Genomic DNA, 16173 nt, shown 5'->3' on the forward strand with positions numbered 1-16173 from the left:
GTGCCGAGCAGGCACCAACATCACAAACCACTCTCTCGGGGCTGCCCCCTTCCGCTGATGGACCTGGAGTACCCAGTGGACAAGCGGTGAATGAACTTAATGTCGCATTCCCGTCATCTCGAACGCATTTGACGGCGAGTGGAGGTGACATGAAAAGCACTCTAATGGGCAGGAGGTCGCTTTACAGGTCTGCTTCTGTCACGGGGTTTCTGTGACGGTAAGCTAATGTAGATGAAAACCGCGGAGACGGGTTTTTTTTTAAACAAGAGAGAATGTGGAAGGGGGGGGGAAACGGTACCTCTAAAAAGCCACGAAAACGAGCATCTGCCTTTATTTGAAATCGATTAACTTGCGGATTTCTACATTACTGTCATTCGAAGTGCGTAGCAATGCAATAATGCTAGCCATCTATATGATACTTGGAGTGTTTTTAAGGAAATTACGTCTAAATTTGATAACCGTGTAACTGTTGAACGTTACTATACATTATGTAATTATCACATTTTTCTGGAAAATACTGTGCACGCTTATATTTTATCTTCTGTACACATTGTATGTGTGTGCAAGACGGTGTGTTTGTATCATGCGTTAGTGTGCAAAGACTCATTTCAATGAGAACAAAAAACAAATGTAACCCTATTAGTAGAGTTTCATCAAAGTTACTGTTCAACAGTTTCAGTGTAGCATCTCACGGTGAAATGCTACACAGGCGGAAAATATTTTACGAAACTAAATACAGCGTAGAGAAGATGCTACTCGCCGCTAATTGCAGATGTACGAGAGCCGACCTGGAGCTGTTTAAGTGGCTGAATGATTCAAGCCATAGCCATTTACAAAAAACTAATAATAAGAATAGTTAAGAATAAGCAGGTGATGGGAGCTTTTGCGCTGAGCCCATCTCGCTTGGACGGCCGTGGAAGAGGGGGGGGGGGTGCGGTGAATTTTCAGCCCACTTTCCCGGACTTGGCGTAGGTCAGAATGTGCAATAAAAATTACATAAAAAAAATAACAGAGAACATATTTTTTCTTCTTGGTTCTTTCGGTAAGGTCACGTGACTTTACCGCAAAAAAGCTTTAAATCGAAAAGAGAACATATTCCTTGTTTCACATTATCGGTTGGTATGTTCGAGCAACAAAAAGTGTAGGGTGTCATTTTTTTCGCTCAATGTTCTTGGAACTTCTTGTCGGCCTTTGTCGCCGATGACCGGCGGCTCGCTCACTTGGCAAATCTCGCGGTTTTTGGGAAAACGCGCGCCTGTGTGGGTTGAGGATTCGCACCTGAGACCAACCGGGAGTGCTGCTGCGGCAAACTCCTCCAAAACGCCGTGGCCTCTGGGGAGATGTGTGGGCAAGAACAGTCGTTGTTGGGGGGCGGGGGGGGGGTGGTTTAACCATAGCCCAAACAGTTGCTTATACTCGTGCTGTTATCGTTTATTTTGTAATTGTGCATGGCAATCTTTACGTGAAAACACACCCACTCAAGAGATATGCGCGGAATGTGGAAAAAAAACGTGTGAACCTTGAGTTGCACTCGGATTCCATCATATTTTGTTTGGATGCGAAAGGTAAAACATAAACATCATTGCGAAACTGCATTTGTAACAACCTCTGATAAATAACCAGGTATCTGTGTTAGAATAACAGGTTAAATAAAAAACAACAACAGCAGCAGTGCCTTTTACTGTCGCTGATAAGAAGGGAAGATCCTGATGTTATGCGCGCAGTATTTTGGCTAGCTAGCCTTCAGGGGCATTTGCTAAGAAGGCAAATCTGCCCGAAACGTTGAGTTATTTAACGTGTAAGTTCACTCGTGCAACAATAACTGTGTATCTGTGCTCCCTTTGAAGATGGCAGATTATGTGTTCACCCGTTGTGTGTCTATGTACGGCCCATTTGTCAATGCAATGTTGGATGAGGGGCCCTCCCCCCGTGTCGTGCGAGTGATCGGGGTTATTTGACTGCACTTCACGGGGGTCAGCGCAGGTTGGTGAAAGACCGGGAGCATAGGTGTTCGAGCGTAGTGTAGTACAACGATGAATTGTGCTGAACTGGTGGTGGTGGTGGTTGCCCATACAAAGTCTATCCAGGCCAAAAACCTGCTTAGCTTTGGAGATCTGAGATCCTTTGCCGAATGACTCTTTACAGATACCGTATCAAAAAATATAATAATTAAGAAAATAAACAACTTTATGTTTTGTAGCAACTGCCTCCTATGTTTTTGCCTGAAGCTGTAACCTGCGTTATATGTGTACATAAACGTACATTTACTTTAGCACAGAGGTGACGTGGACACGCAGCAAGCGCATTCGCTGCTTGTTGCACAGGGTTCACGGTTTGAATCCAACGTCCGCCCTGGTTAATGCTGTGGTTGCAGTAACCATGACAATATATATTATGCACCGTTTGCTTCACAGTGGACATTAAAGATCCCCCGAGCATCATTCGTAAGAGTAGTACATTGTGTACCGGCGTCAGGGTCCAAATACGTTAAAATAAAAAAAATGTCCTACAATATCGTCATCGTCATGATCCATGGGCAATATCGGCTGTAGGTGTCCACTGCACATTTCGTCATTTGGTTTCCACTTTCCTCTCTGTCTTGTGCCGAAATGCTCAAGTAGTGCCACGTCTTTCTGGCACCAATCTCTTGTGATGTCGTCATCAAGCCGTTCTCTCTCTGAGGTCTTCCTCTCTTTAAGGTTCCTTCCTGCAATGTACTCGATTGCAATTCTACCTCGCAGTCATCGCCTGCTACTGGCAGACTGATGCCGCAGGTCACCCTTGAAAATGAGACCGTATCCCTGGCCTCGTGAGTTTTCACCTGGTCGAACAAAATAAACCTCACAGAGTTTTAAATACCAAAACGTGAAGGTATGCACTTTTTTGCTCGTGTCTCTTCAATGGGAGGATTGGGGTGTCGTGAAAGGCGAGTGGGAGGGACGTTCCAACCCATGCTGCCTGGCTGCCTTGTTTAATATTATCAGTCGGTATGTTTGACTGCAATTGGCATCGATGTGGATGCAGTGGATGAAAGTGTGCTCCCGCCGATTTAATAAAAAAACAAACACTGCCTCGTTACGGAAACACGATAAGCTGAAGTTTCAGGAAGTGACTTCTTGCAATCGTGGAAAAATGTGATCGCAAATTCAAAGGGGATTCAGAATGTTAAATGGCATTATGGGTATTTGGTCTTGCCTTTATATATAAAAAAAAAAGTTTAATTCGAGACAACAAAGGCTCTCGTGCGGATTCACATTTCATTATCAACAGAAAGAACATTACATTCGAGTGAGTCATACTCTGTTATTAACCCTTAGTCTTGGACTAAGCACAATGAATGTGCATTGCATTCTAGTGTGCGTGCGTGCGTGCGTGAGTGTTCATGCGCAAAATGTATTATCAAAGAAAGTCCCATGCCTGCCGAATGGTTGCACAATTCAAGGGTAACACTTTGTGTGTTTCTCTCTCTCTCTCTGTGTCTTCACAGTGCTGCCAGCGTATCTCTCCTGCCGGACTTGAATTCCACACCCACGCACACTCGCAGGTACCGAGACGCCTTTTAAGCTGTTCACAAAACCCACAAAGACAACGGTCGCCCATATAGCCCCGAACAGGCTGTTGGGGAAAGTGCTTTTCGCGGGTACCTATGTAGGCCGGCACGGCACGCGAGGCGGCGGGTCGGTGGCCAGCGTCATGCCCGGCCACTTTTGCCTCGCCAGTGCCAATGTTTACACACCGCACCAGGCACTGTACTCATTTAAGGCCGAGTAAACCAAGGAGAGGCCCAGGACCGGTCACATTCGCCACTGTGATTGAACGTGAGTGGGAACGGATTGAACTTGGGTAGCTGTGTTTATAGCGCAGTGCTCTAACCACTACACTACTGCTCCCTACAATACTTACACATGTGCCGACACACATTTACACACACATTTACAAAGAAAAAGACCTCCCTTATAGATACATAGGCTGTCGGGAAAAGTGCTTTTTTGTAAGCACCTATGTGCATAGACAAAGATAAAGATCCCCTGTATAGCCTTAACAGACTGTAGGAGCAAGTGCTTTTTAGCGAGCACAGATGAAGGCCGGCACGGCACACGATGGGATGGGTGGCCAAAACCACGCCTGGCCGCACCAGCTACGCATTTGAGGCTGAGTCGACCTAGGGAAGGCCCAGGACCGGTTCAAATAATCGTCATTGGTGCTTGCCGTGAAGGAATCGAACCTGGGCTGCTGGGTTTGTAGCACAGCGTGCTAACCGCTATACGTAGACACGCACACACTCAAATACACACGTGCACACGCACAAAATGAACACAGACAATTTCATGCACACATCCATGTATGTACACACTACCACACACGCACATGAATGCACACACACAATCGCGCATGCACACACACAATCGTGCATGCACGTGTTTGTTTTTTTCGGTAAAGTCACGTAGGTAAAAAAATTAAATAAATTAAATCACGACGTTTCGGGCGCAACACACGCTCGTGTGTGCACATGCATGTGCGTTCATGCCAAGGTACACGACACACATGCGTGAGCACGCGCACACAGACACAAGAGCAGCCACGTGCAAGCCAATGTCACCTTGGGACAATGCACTCTACTCTCTGCCCACTCGTGCACAAAAAAATACAAAGATTCCCTAATGTAGACGATGCAGTGGAGTTGGTGGGGGCAGGTGCTGTTGGCAGGCACCTATAAAGGCTGGTAATCCGTACAAGGTGCACAGCACCTATTATGCCTGCCCACTTTCATCTCACCATTGCAGGCACTAAATGTATTGCCAGGTGCTTATTTTGCAAGCAATGTGACACAATAAATTGTGGTGAAATACACCATGTAACCACGGTATGATTGTGTCATGGACATTAACACACACACAAACTGAGACATGCACAGACGCCATTGACTAAGTGGCTGCCTGTACCAGGCTAGGTGCACTCGTAGGCCACGTGAAGTGTGGAAGGCTCGCTGCCAGGAGGTCACAGGACAGACCCAGGTGTTATGGGTTTACTGATTGAGACGGCTGGAAGCTTGCACTCGCTGTGCTCCCAGCTATGCCAGTTGGGGCAGTGGGTTGACACGCACACTCGCATGTACACACATGCCCGTATGGATAGACGTGCATGTGCTACAAACATATATTGAAACTGTGAATGCATATACACAGAGCAGAAACCATTGCAGCAGTAGTAATGCTCACATTAGGAATGAGTGTTAGATGTATTGCCAGCCGTGCAGCTCGTGTGTGTGTGTACGTGTTAAACCGACACGAGTTATTCTGACCTGATATAACTGGCAGGGATAAATCTCAGGTATGTGCACACAAACACAAAGATCCTCTGTATAGCCGCAACAGACTGTTTGGGCAAGTGCTGTTAGCGAGCACTTATTAAGGCCGACACGGTTCACAAGGGGGTGGGTGGCCAGCACCACACCCGGCCGCCTTTGTCTCCTCGGTGGCGATATTTACACACTCCACCAATTAATAATTTGAGGCTGAGTCGACCTAGGGGAGGCCGATTCAGATAATCGTCACTGATATATTGGTAGTGAGCGGGAATCAAACTCTGGTCGCCGGGTTTGTAGCGCAGTGCGCTAACCACTGCGCCACCGCTCCCCACACAGACACACGCACATGCATACACACACCACACTGAAGCCATTCTTCTTATGGACTGAGTTGAGAGCGATGCACAGCATGAAGGCATGTCTTGTGTGCACACACCTTTCAATAAAGTGGCTGTGGTGCTGATAAAGGCTGACGGGTACAGCTATTGCCATCTCTACTGCTAAAAACTCATTAAAGTCCTCATGCCACAATGCGCCTTTTCACTAGGCCGGTGTCGGCACCCACGCTGGTCCCATCAACGTCTGCGAGCAAAGTCGAATAGCACCACTCTTCTGTAGAACAGACTCTACAAAAGGGTAGAATGTCTCAATAACAGGCAGCCCCTGGGTGTTGTGACGACCCAACATCCTGATTTTCTCTGCCAGAGCTGCATTACCAGTAGAAAAGCATTTACTTGGATTTTGTATAGTTTCTAAATATATTTACTACGATAATGAGCCAAGAATGTCTGTGTGTCCCGCGCGTGACGTCACTCCACGTCGGCCAGCCCCCCTCATTAATAATCATGAACAGGTGACTTCCTTTCCACATGGATCACCCCCCCCCCCTTTATTAATAATCATGAGCGGGTGATGTTTCTCCACATGTAGCAACCCACCCTCATTAATTATCATGAGCAGGTGACGTCACTCCACATCGAACAGCCCCCTTCATTAATATTCATGAAGAGGTGACGTCTTCCAAATGGACACCCCCCGCCATTAATAATAATTTGTGAGTGACGTCACTCCACATGGGGGGGGGTGAGGCGCCTCCTCCCCCCTCTTCAGCGTCAACTTACAACTCTCACTACAAAGGCAGAACCCTCACGTCACGTGATCTCCGTAACGCTATTGAGACATCAAAGTAAAAAGGACGTCATGATGAACAAGGGTTTATAACCTTTAAATGAAATAGGTCTGTGTCACCGCGGCCTTACAAATTGAACACGAATGGATGCAATGAATATGACGTAGCGGTCTGCCTTTCGCTTGCAAGTTTCAGATTTACTGAAATACACCCGTCGTCCTTGGACGGGCAAAAGGCTAATATTGTAATATTTTACCAGCGAAGGTGTCGTGTCACTCGGCCCGATGGTGTCTTTTACACATTTTTGCGCCCTCTTATTTCTACGCCAAAATCGTCGAACACAGCTCCGAGTTTCCACAGTGCAAAGCACGGTGCAGAATTTGAAGTCCTGACCTTGTGATCGTGACCCAGCACGCGCGAGAGCCATTGCCTCATCCACTCGGACTTAAATGACATAATAAGGACACCAAATCTTCATCCTAAATTAATCGCGTGTGCAGACGCATACTGGGGAGTTGAGAGTCCTGCTGGTGAGTGGGGCCTGTCGTCACGTTACGGTTGCCACCTCTGAGATGAAACAAACTGGGACATATCAATTGAATAAGACTATCTCACAATACCAGTCGAGGGGAGAACTATATTTCGATACATTGTCTTGAGTGGTGTATTAATGCCCAGCTGACAAAAATCCAGGACTTTTAATATCCCGGGAAGACCTACGTCATTTATAGGACAGATGACAACCCTCAGATGCTTTGAAGCGACTGCACCAGCTAGGGTTGCCACCTGTCCCGGTTTTCCCAGGATATCCTCTCGTGGAGGTAGCTGTCCTGGGAAGTGTGTAAGTCTTCCGGGACGTCAAAAGTCCCGGATTTTGTCAGTTGGATGTTAACGGAGCACATCATTTGGTGATCCTGCATTGGCACAAATAACAATAATAATAACTCAACACTTTTCTCAATTAACACTGCCTTAAAAGGAAACGTGTATAAAAGGTGACATTTCAGGCAATGGTTCTTCTTCCATCATAGTGAGATATTCTGCTACCTATGATTTTCCCTGAGGTGCTCGTTTTAGTTTTGTACCTCCTGGATGTGGCAAACCCGAGCACTGCCATTAAAAACTCGATCGCCAATAAAAAGTCTCAAAGTTGAATTATTGCTCTCAAATGAGCACTGGGAGCAGTGCTCATCTCGTTTCTGCAGCAGCCATTGAGACAGTGGTAGACATTCTACATTCCTATAAAAGAGGGGGGGGGGGGTGGAGTGGTGAATCTCACCATTGGACAACCTCTGTTTTATTTCGATTTAAAGCTTTCGTGACTGCAGGGATTCATCTTCTTGGTTCTTTCGGTAAAGTCACGTAGAAGGGAAATAATAAAATAATAAAAGTAAAACATAATAAAATAATATAATAATATAATATAATGTTATAATATAATAAAATAATAAAGTAATATTATTTATTATGTTTACTTTTTATTATTTTATTATTTCCCTTCTACGTGACTTTACCGAAAGAACCAAGAAGATGAACCTCTGTTTTGCTTTTTTTTATACTTCACCCCCCCTCCCCCCCCCCCTGAAGCGAGTTCTCAGAATCTGTAGTGGTAGTGGAGTTTCACCGTGCCTGTGACACGGGGAGTTCCGTGCAGCAGCAGCAGCAAAAAAAAAACAGCTGAGCGGCTGGCAGGGAACGTGGCCGGCGCTGGGGCCAGCTGGCATGCCTCCTCCACTCTTTAAGTGCTTGTGTAACTCCGTCCCCAATCGGAATTTACTTTTTCTCTTTGTGCCGTGAAATCAGCCGTGCTGGCAGCGTGCAAACGAGCAGCCACAACCACCTTACTCAGTCTTGGCAACAAGAAAAAAAAACATCTTGACAGAATGTAATGGAGGTAGGAATAATAAATACATTAAAAGCGTTGGATTATTGTTAGTTGATTTAGGATGTTTGGCACAGTTGTAGGATTCTCTCTCTCTCTGCATGTGTATGCTGCTAAGTGGACTCATGGCTCTCTTAGTCCCAGTCATTTGCACTCTATGAAAGCAGCTTGCAAAAGCAAGACTGGGTATGAGATTTTAATGAGAAACCTTCACGGAAGATCTTTAATTACGTATAAAAATGTCTTGCTTATGATACAGCCCCTGGCTAAAATCTTCATGACGTATTTTCTAAAAAAGAATGAACAATAATAGTAATAAAATAAAACATTACGTTTAAAAGAAACCTCAGACATTAACAGTTCCAGCAATGTTTCAATGATATGTGCGGTAATTAGCGATCACACACTGACACCTTGATTTTTCCTTCACAAGAAAAACTATTTTAATCTCGGTCTGGGTTTAGGGATTTGAAGCCGTGATATCGGCCACGTCAATGGGGAATACTTTGAAGACTCAATTCACATCGTGACAAAGTGGCCACAACACGTGTACTGTACTGCCTTGCCAATTTTTTCCCCCATTGTTGGTGATGAAGACAAAGAAGGAGCAGTCACGAGCGTGTGAATTCAGTCGAATGCGTGCGTGTAAAACATCTAGCATTCGGTTCTATATTGCCGCTATTAAAGCAGCGTGTGAAATGCTTAGCCGAGGAACCATTTGTCGGGGAAAAAAAACTACATCGCTCCCCTAAGAAAATTCACTCCCACTCTGCCCATCGCAGCAGGAATTTGTACAGTGCTGCCGAGTGCCGTTTTCTAAAGCTGAGTGGTTATAAATACAACTCGTCGAAATTGCCTGCCATTCCCCGTTCATCTCCTTGGTGTGTAACCAGAATCCTCGATTGCCTTGAGCTTTCAGCCAAGGGTCAGTGGCGTTTTCTCCGGGGAAACGGAGCTGCTGTGAGTGCTCGCGAACCATTTGCGGCCGTGTTGTTTGTGTTGTCTGCCCTGCAAACAGCAATATCTCACAAAGAACATAAACACACCCCGCCTGTGCGACCCATTAACTTATTTTCCTCTTCCGTCATATTTAGTATTGTGTATAGGAGAAGGCCAAACTATGCAGTATATGGATGTTACGTATTAGTAATATAATAAGCCAAGAATGTATGTGTCCCGCGCGTGACGTCACTCCACATGAGCGCCCCCCCCCGTCAATAATCATGAGCGGGTGACATAACTGCACATGGAGCACCCCCCTCATTAATAATCATGAGCGGATGACGTGAGGCACCCCCCCCCCTCATTAATAATTCTCATTAGCGGGTGACGTCACTCCACATGCCGCACCCCTCCCCAATAACCATGAGGGGTTTACGTCACTCCACATGGGGCAACCCCTCCCTCGTTAATAATCATGAGCTGAACAATTTTTCTATTTCACATTTCAGATTTACTGCAATATATACCCGTCCTTGGACTGGCAAAAGGCGAGTTCAATAATAATAATAATCGCATAGGGAGCCTGGTCTCCCGATATTGGAATGTGGAACCTCACCAGCAGAGTTGCGCGTCGCTCCATTGCTCAGTTTTTAGCAGGGAGGCACTTTGCATAACAAGGAGGGAATCCCATCCACTCTGCAACGGGAGAAAAAATCGGCTTGTCGTTGTCATACTCATCTTACAATCGTCTACGAGTAATGTTTTCATGAGCAATGAAGTGCCAGATTTTTTTCATATCTATTTTACATTTGATAGAATATTCTGATGAAATAATTACATTAATGGGCACGCATTGAAAAGTTGGAGTAATCTGAAGTGAACACGGTTCAGTCTCCTGCCTTTCGTTATCCCATCTATGCTATGGCATGACGTGTGCTGCTATGTTAAATTACTTGATTGACTTACGACATATTTCAACTTGTTTAATATTTCCTAAAATATCGATAACACATTCCATAATTTTCTAGAGTTACAATTATGCCTCGTTATGCAAATTACAAGAAATTATAAGTTTGATTGTTGGCAATATAAAATAATTGGTATGTTTGGTCATTGGCAATATAAAATAAGTTATTTGTTTTATAATCGAGGGCACGTCAAATTACGAGATATTAAACGTGTAGAAAGATCAAACGTATAATTATGCTGCGTTGAAATGTCGTGGATTTTCCACTGCGTGCGCCTGCTAAATGGACAACATATAAAAGTTAAAATACACAGCTATTATTTGTTACATTTTCTCGTTGGATCGTGTGTGGGGGGGTGCATTTTCCTGGTCTGGCGGAGACACAGGCCATATGCCAGTGAGCCACGCCCAGTCAGAGGGGGAGGCAGGAGGCTTCAGTCAGCCGAGCAGGCTACTCCAAAACCGGGGTAAAATTTCAGGTAAGCCAGACTGCAGAGGTGGGCCCAAATTACTACCACAAGCATTAAATAATGAATCAATCGAAAGCAAACAACTCCAATCCTTTTTTGTTGCACAAAATTTGCATAAATGGGCCATTAACAGGGCTGAATGCGTGTCCTTTTAAGGATTTTATTTCCCATACCCACACACACACACTGCCTCTACCGTGATGACGTCCTGATTTGTGGAGGGGAGGTTGGTTTGAGTTATTGTTGGGGTGGAGAGGAGCCCAGCACAGCAGGCAGCTTGCAAACTCCGAGAAAGAGATACACGAACCAATGCGGAGTTGGTGTCAGATTTAATGAATTGACATCAGTTGTTTAAATCTGAGTACATCCCAAAGTGTGCCACCTGACGCTTGTTTGATATGGGGACAAAGATCACCCGTATAGCCTTTAACAGACTGTTGGGGGAAGTGCTGTTTGTGAGTAGCACCTATCCACCATGCCTGACCGCCTTTGTCTCCGCAGTGGCGATATTTACACACCGCACCAGGTACTCATTTGAGGCCCAGTCGACCTAAGGGAGGCCCAGGACCGGTTCAGGTAATCGTCACTGGTGTTGGCATTTGGCGGGGATCAAGTTTGGATGGCCGGGTTCGCAGCACTGCGCGCTAACCGCTACACTACCGCTTCCCAGTACCAATACCCGCCATTCGCCAGGTCACCAAGGCGCCTGTGCCAGGCTAGGTGCACTTTGAGGCCACGTGAAGTGTCGAAGGCTCGCTGTCAGGAGGTCACGGGACAGACCCAGGTGCCATGGGTTGACTGAGATGACTGGCAGATGCACCAGCTGTGCCCCCCTACCATGCCAAATTTGCTGTGTTTTATCCATCTGGCAACTCCGCTCATTGTTGTGAGCATTGCTCCGCTGCCCTCCATTGTTGCTGGAGGGCGACTGCCTCCAACTGCCCAGTTAGCAGCGTCCTTCACGAGCCTCCTCCACAATGGCCAATCTTTGACACCGCCGGTACTAGTCTTCGGCACTAGTCCATAATCTCTTCTCCACACATACACACACACACAAAACGTGCGCGCACTTTGACACTGCGCACGGCTGACGCAGAGCGTGACCACCCCCGGGGGCCTGTTGCTACTTCTGTGGCTGTTGCCTTTGGCTGCTAAGTGCTCTGCTCACGGTGACGTTAGGAGCCCGAGGGGGGTGGTGGTGGTTGGGGTTTTCTTGTCCTCGCGAACCGCCCGTTATGCAAACGGTGAAAATAAGTTTTGGTGGGTTTCCATGGCGCTCGACCTTAAATAAGTGGCAGCCGCTCTCAATGTGCCGCGCTGTCGCCCGAGTGTTTACTCCCCGGCGTGGCGTCTCAACGTGAAGTTTAAAGTTTCAAGTTTGGGGGGGGGGCGGGAGTCGGGACTGGGTGAGGAGTACACGGACTCGGACTGTCTGACGCCACGTCAAAATGCTTGCTTAGGGCAGCGTATGAATGGTTTTGTGGGGAAAAAAAAGCCCAACACTAAAATAGAAGCCATGATCAAACCGTAAACATTGATTCAAGCGGTCTAAAAAAAAAACCTCGGCTTGTGAAACGCGGTTGTGTGTCGTAATGCGTGGGCTGGCCAGGAAGACTCGCTTGAGCTGCTTGTGTGTCACTGAAAAGGGAGGGCAATGTTGGAGCTTTTGTGGTTTTTCGGGAAAAGTCACGAAAGATGGCACACCAACCACATGTTTGCGTGGTTCGGTGTTTTTCTGAATTAAAAGTGTGAACGTTTTGAAATGTCCGGCAAGGAGACCTGTAAATTTAGATTCTTGCAACATTATCAAAGACCGTGTTCTCAAACGAGCCTCTGTCCCTGCAAATAATTTGTCTTCGTCAACAGCCATGATCAATCCCCCCCACTGCAAGTCGGTGCCATCTCTGACAGTTTTGCCGATGCAACAAGCCACATGGCACCTGCACACATTTCAGTGCGCCATCTCAGTGGTGGACGTGCATGAAGATGTATTCCCTTCTTCGACTGCCACTCCGTACAAACAACTAATGGGTTGAAAAAAGTCAGAGTTTCACATTGCATACTGTTAACATTTGAACGTATTGTCTGCCTCCTTAGCGCAAGAGAAAACTAAGAACAGTTATTTAAATAACGCCTTGTCAGATAATTGATAAGGACACTACTGATGATAGGGAGTGGGTGGAGTGTGGTTGGGATGGGTGCATTCCACTTGCCTCCATCACTACCCCCTGTCTCTTGTGTTCCTCTGCCCCATCTTTCCTTCTCATTTTACAAATTAGCTCGACCATTCCTGCTATTGATGCTAATTCTGGCTGTGGTCAACTGAACGTGACACCTTGTTAGTGTATTCGCACAGTGCAGATATTTTTAGTGTACACAAGTGAACAGTTAAGCTCACACATGCATACACATACACGTATTATCATGTTTTTATATGGTAATGTTATATGTTATATGTATTTTGTGATACATATGTTTACAGAGATTACAAAGGGCATTTGCGAAAAAAATCCTCATATCAATGACGTATGTATCAGATTAAAGCAGGGTCACATTTTTTTCCAACAAACAAATCTTACAATATTCTTCCAAAAATACTGATACCGTACAACCACGGCAGTCTATTCGAGTTTTTGTTTATGCTATACAATTTGAGTTAAGCAATATTTGTGAATCCCAACATTTTCCAGTAAAACTAAAAATGTCAGTTACGCTGCAATTTACACTGTCGACATTGTATCCCGAGATTGAATAAACTTATCTCTGCATCGCCCTGTGTCAGAAAATGATCCTGGAAGATGATGTCACGGAACGACTTCTGATGTTATTTCAATATGCCTCCTTTATCCACAACTAGGGATTGTTTTTATTCCAGCCAAATATATATTTCGCGAATCAAATTGCAATATTAATATTATTGTTTAACACGTCGGCTTTCACGACCAATATTATCCATAATACAGGTTCCTGTGGGTTAGACCACACAAATAAAAATGTGCCGTTAAACCCGCCACCACCCGAAACATATTGTAAATGTTGTGGATTTGCTCTCCAACACACCGGTGTGCTGTAGTAGTAACGAATTGGCATGTTCTGTTTACGTGACAAACCTTACTAATTGGCTGTGTTGGGGGTTGGCGAGTTTAACGACACATTTATATTGACGCAATCTAACCCCTCAAAAAACCTGTATTATTCATAGTGTAACGATTTATATAATTTAGTGCTGGTTAAAGTCTATTGAGACTATACGTTTATCCAAAAAGGTGGTATGAACAATTTTATCTAGAATTTAAACCATTTATTTTTGCACTGCAGAATATATGGTTATATGTAGAGCACACTATTCATATTCCCCAGGTCACCCTTGCAAATGAGACTCCTCCTGGTGTCGTGTGAATTCTCTTACCTGATTAAATAAAATCAACTCAATTTGTTTTTCACTCGCCTGATCAACTTTGTTCAACGTATCCGGTGCGATTTGCTTAAAATATTGAGCGGGTGGCATGAGTGGAAATCGTTAGTAATCGGTGGGAACATATATTCGTGGAGCACCCCGCATGTACTGTACACATTTCAATTCACTTGCTGACATTTTTGTGTGGCGAGTATCTGCGCTGTAACCTGGGAAGATCGGGAGTCTTGGCATGAATACACCCGTTGCAGCTCGTAAAATGCCACTGTGTTTATCCATGGATTTAACCTCTGTTTCAATCGTAAATGTTCCTGCGTGAACTATTTGGATAAACTAGGCCTACAGGCAACAGAGGCATGGACCCCTCTGAGCACCATTTTAACACGCGGCTCTGAATAAACGGGTTATTTGACTTGGTAGCGTGCGCCAGTTACTCCGAATAGAAGAGCGTTGAGGTGTAATGTGTGCTTGCTTACCAAGTGGCTTTTCAGACGCCCAATCATAGAAAACGTCTTCTATAAGCGTGGCCAGCCGTACGTGTGCTCCCTTGAATAACATCGGCCCCTCGCTGCGCGGCAGTTTAATACAAATTTCTCGTAACTGTGCGCTCGATGCAGGCACCAGTGATCCCGCCAGATGCCCGGCCATCTGCTTCATTAGCCCAAGCTCCTTTAGTGTAATTCTGATTGCCGCGATGGCTATAGAACATTGCTTTCGACGCTGTGGACGTTGACACACCAGAGGCTATATTGCCTGGTAATTCCTCCCGCATGTTGATCTAATTACCGTGAGCTTTACCATTCTCCAGCTATTCGTGCACACGCTGTGCTTTATCAGAACCTGTGCGTGGTGGGTTGTTGAGGAGCTTAATGATTTTTCGGCTACGGGGCTGCAACAGTGGCTGTTTTGCATCATCATGAAGGTAAAGGTGCAGCCCTGCAATTGCTTGCTCACACCACTACTGGCGCAAGGACCTCCACTAGAGGGAGTTGTGGAGAGCCCCTCTGGAGGGTATGTTGGCCTACTCTTCCACACTGGCCAAACGTAAACTAAACTATAAAAAAAACTTAATTTTACCAGGTTAGGCCGACTGAGCTACGTATCTCTTTTTCAGAAGCGACCTGGCCACAAATGATAGCTCAACGAAGTGGCTTATCACGTGGAAATATAGCAGCCAAATACTCTGAGTGTGCGTTGATTCGAAATGTGGAGGGAAAAACCGGAGGACCCAGAAAAAAAATTCTCACGACCACGGGGAGAACATGCAAACTTCAAAATACAGGCACAATCGGATCAGGATCGAACCCATGACCTCCTGCATACAAGGCAAGGTAGTTAACATCTAAACACCATCTTCGAAAAGGTGGGAGTATCTACAATTTACTGCACCACACACGACCTGCTGATGTGCTAAGTGTGCTGTTCCCACGTGTTTTGCTGGGTGGACAGATGAGTGGGGCGAATTCAGCAACTTGCCCATTGTTACAACTTCCACGCTGGGAAATCAAAATCGACAACCTCTGGATTTCGTAGCCCGGTGTGCTAACCATCGCACCACGGCAGCATCCCTTGCAGGAAGACCAGTGTGACTGTAAAATATTATCGTTTATGATGATAACAAATATATAGCAGCAGGCTGCTCACTCATTCTGCAGCACCGCTCGCTGGCAGGAAGACCAATAGGCCGCAAATGCAATTTACACATTAAGTCAATAAATGTGCAACCATACCAACCCTCGATACATTAATCTTTATTAATGTGTATTTTTCAAAATACCATTAATCACTGCCCGGCATGGGCAGTGGCTGGTTACCCACATTTTAAATTGGTACCGACAACTTTCACAAAGCATCGGCACGCATTCTTCATCGGCTGGGAGCACGCCACGTGGCGTCCCACCTTATGCATGCTGCATGCTTTCCCTTATATCAGCATGTGAGTAAGCAGCAAGAGTGCAGCTCGGAATGTGTTGAGTCAGGCTTTGGTGCTGCTCATATCGTCAACGCTGCAGCGAATACAACTCGGCGTCGTCTGGTGTAACAATGCCTGCATTGTTTAA

General features: G+C 45.7%; 1 protein-coding gene across 6 annotated transcripts in view; it reads left to right on the top strand.

The window, feature by feature from the left end:
• Positions 1–16173, top strand: part of LOC144717847 (extracellular sulfatase Sulf-1-like) — a 176768-nt gene that overhangs the window by 48528 nt on the left and 112067 nt on the right. For 5 of the 6 annotated variants that reach the window (XM_078593553.1, XM_078593551.1, XM_078593559.1 and 2 more), the window contains exon 2: positions 3488–3544. The exons of the other annotated variant lie outside the window; for it this stretch is intronic. The gene's annotated coding sequence lies outside the window, so the exon portion shown is untranslated. The remainder of the gene's footprint in view (positions 1–3487; positions 3545–16173) is intronic. 6 annotated transcript variants of the gene reach the window in all.

Source organism: Lampetra planeri, chromosome 4 (assembly GCF_965212315.1).
Source record: "Lampetra planeri chromosome 4, kcLamPlan1.2.h2, whole genome shotgun sequence".
Taxonomy (NCBI): domain Eukaryota; kingdom Metazoa; phylum Chordata; class Hyperoartia; order Petromyzontiformes; family Petromyzontidae; genus Lampetra; species Lampetra planeri.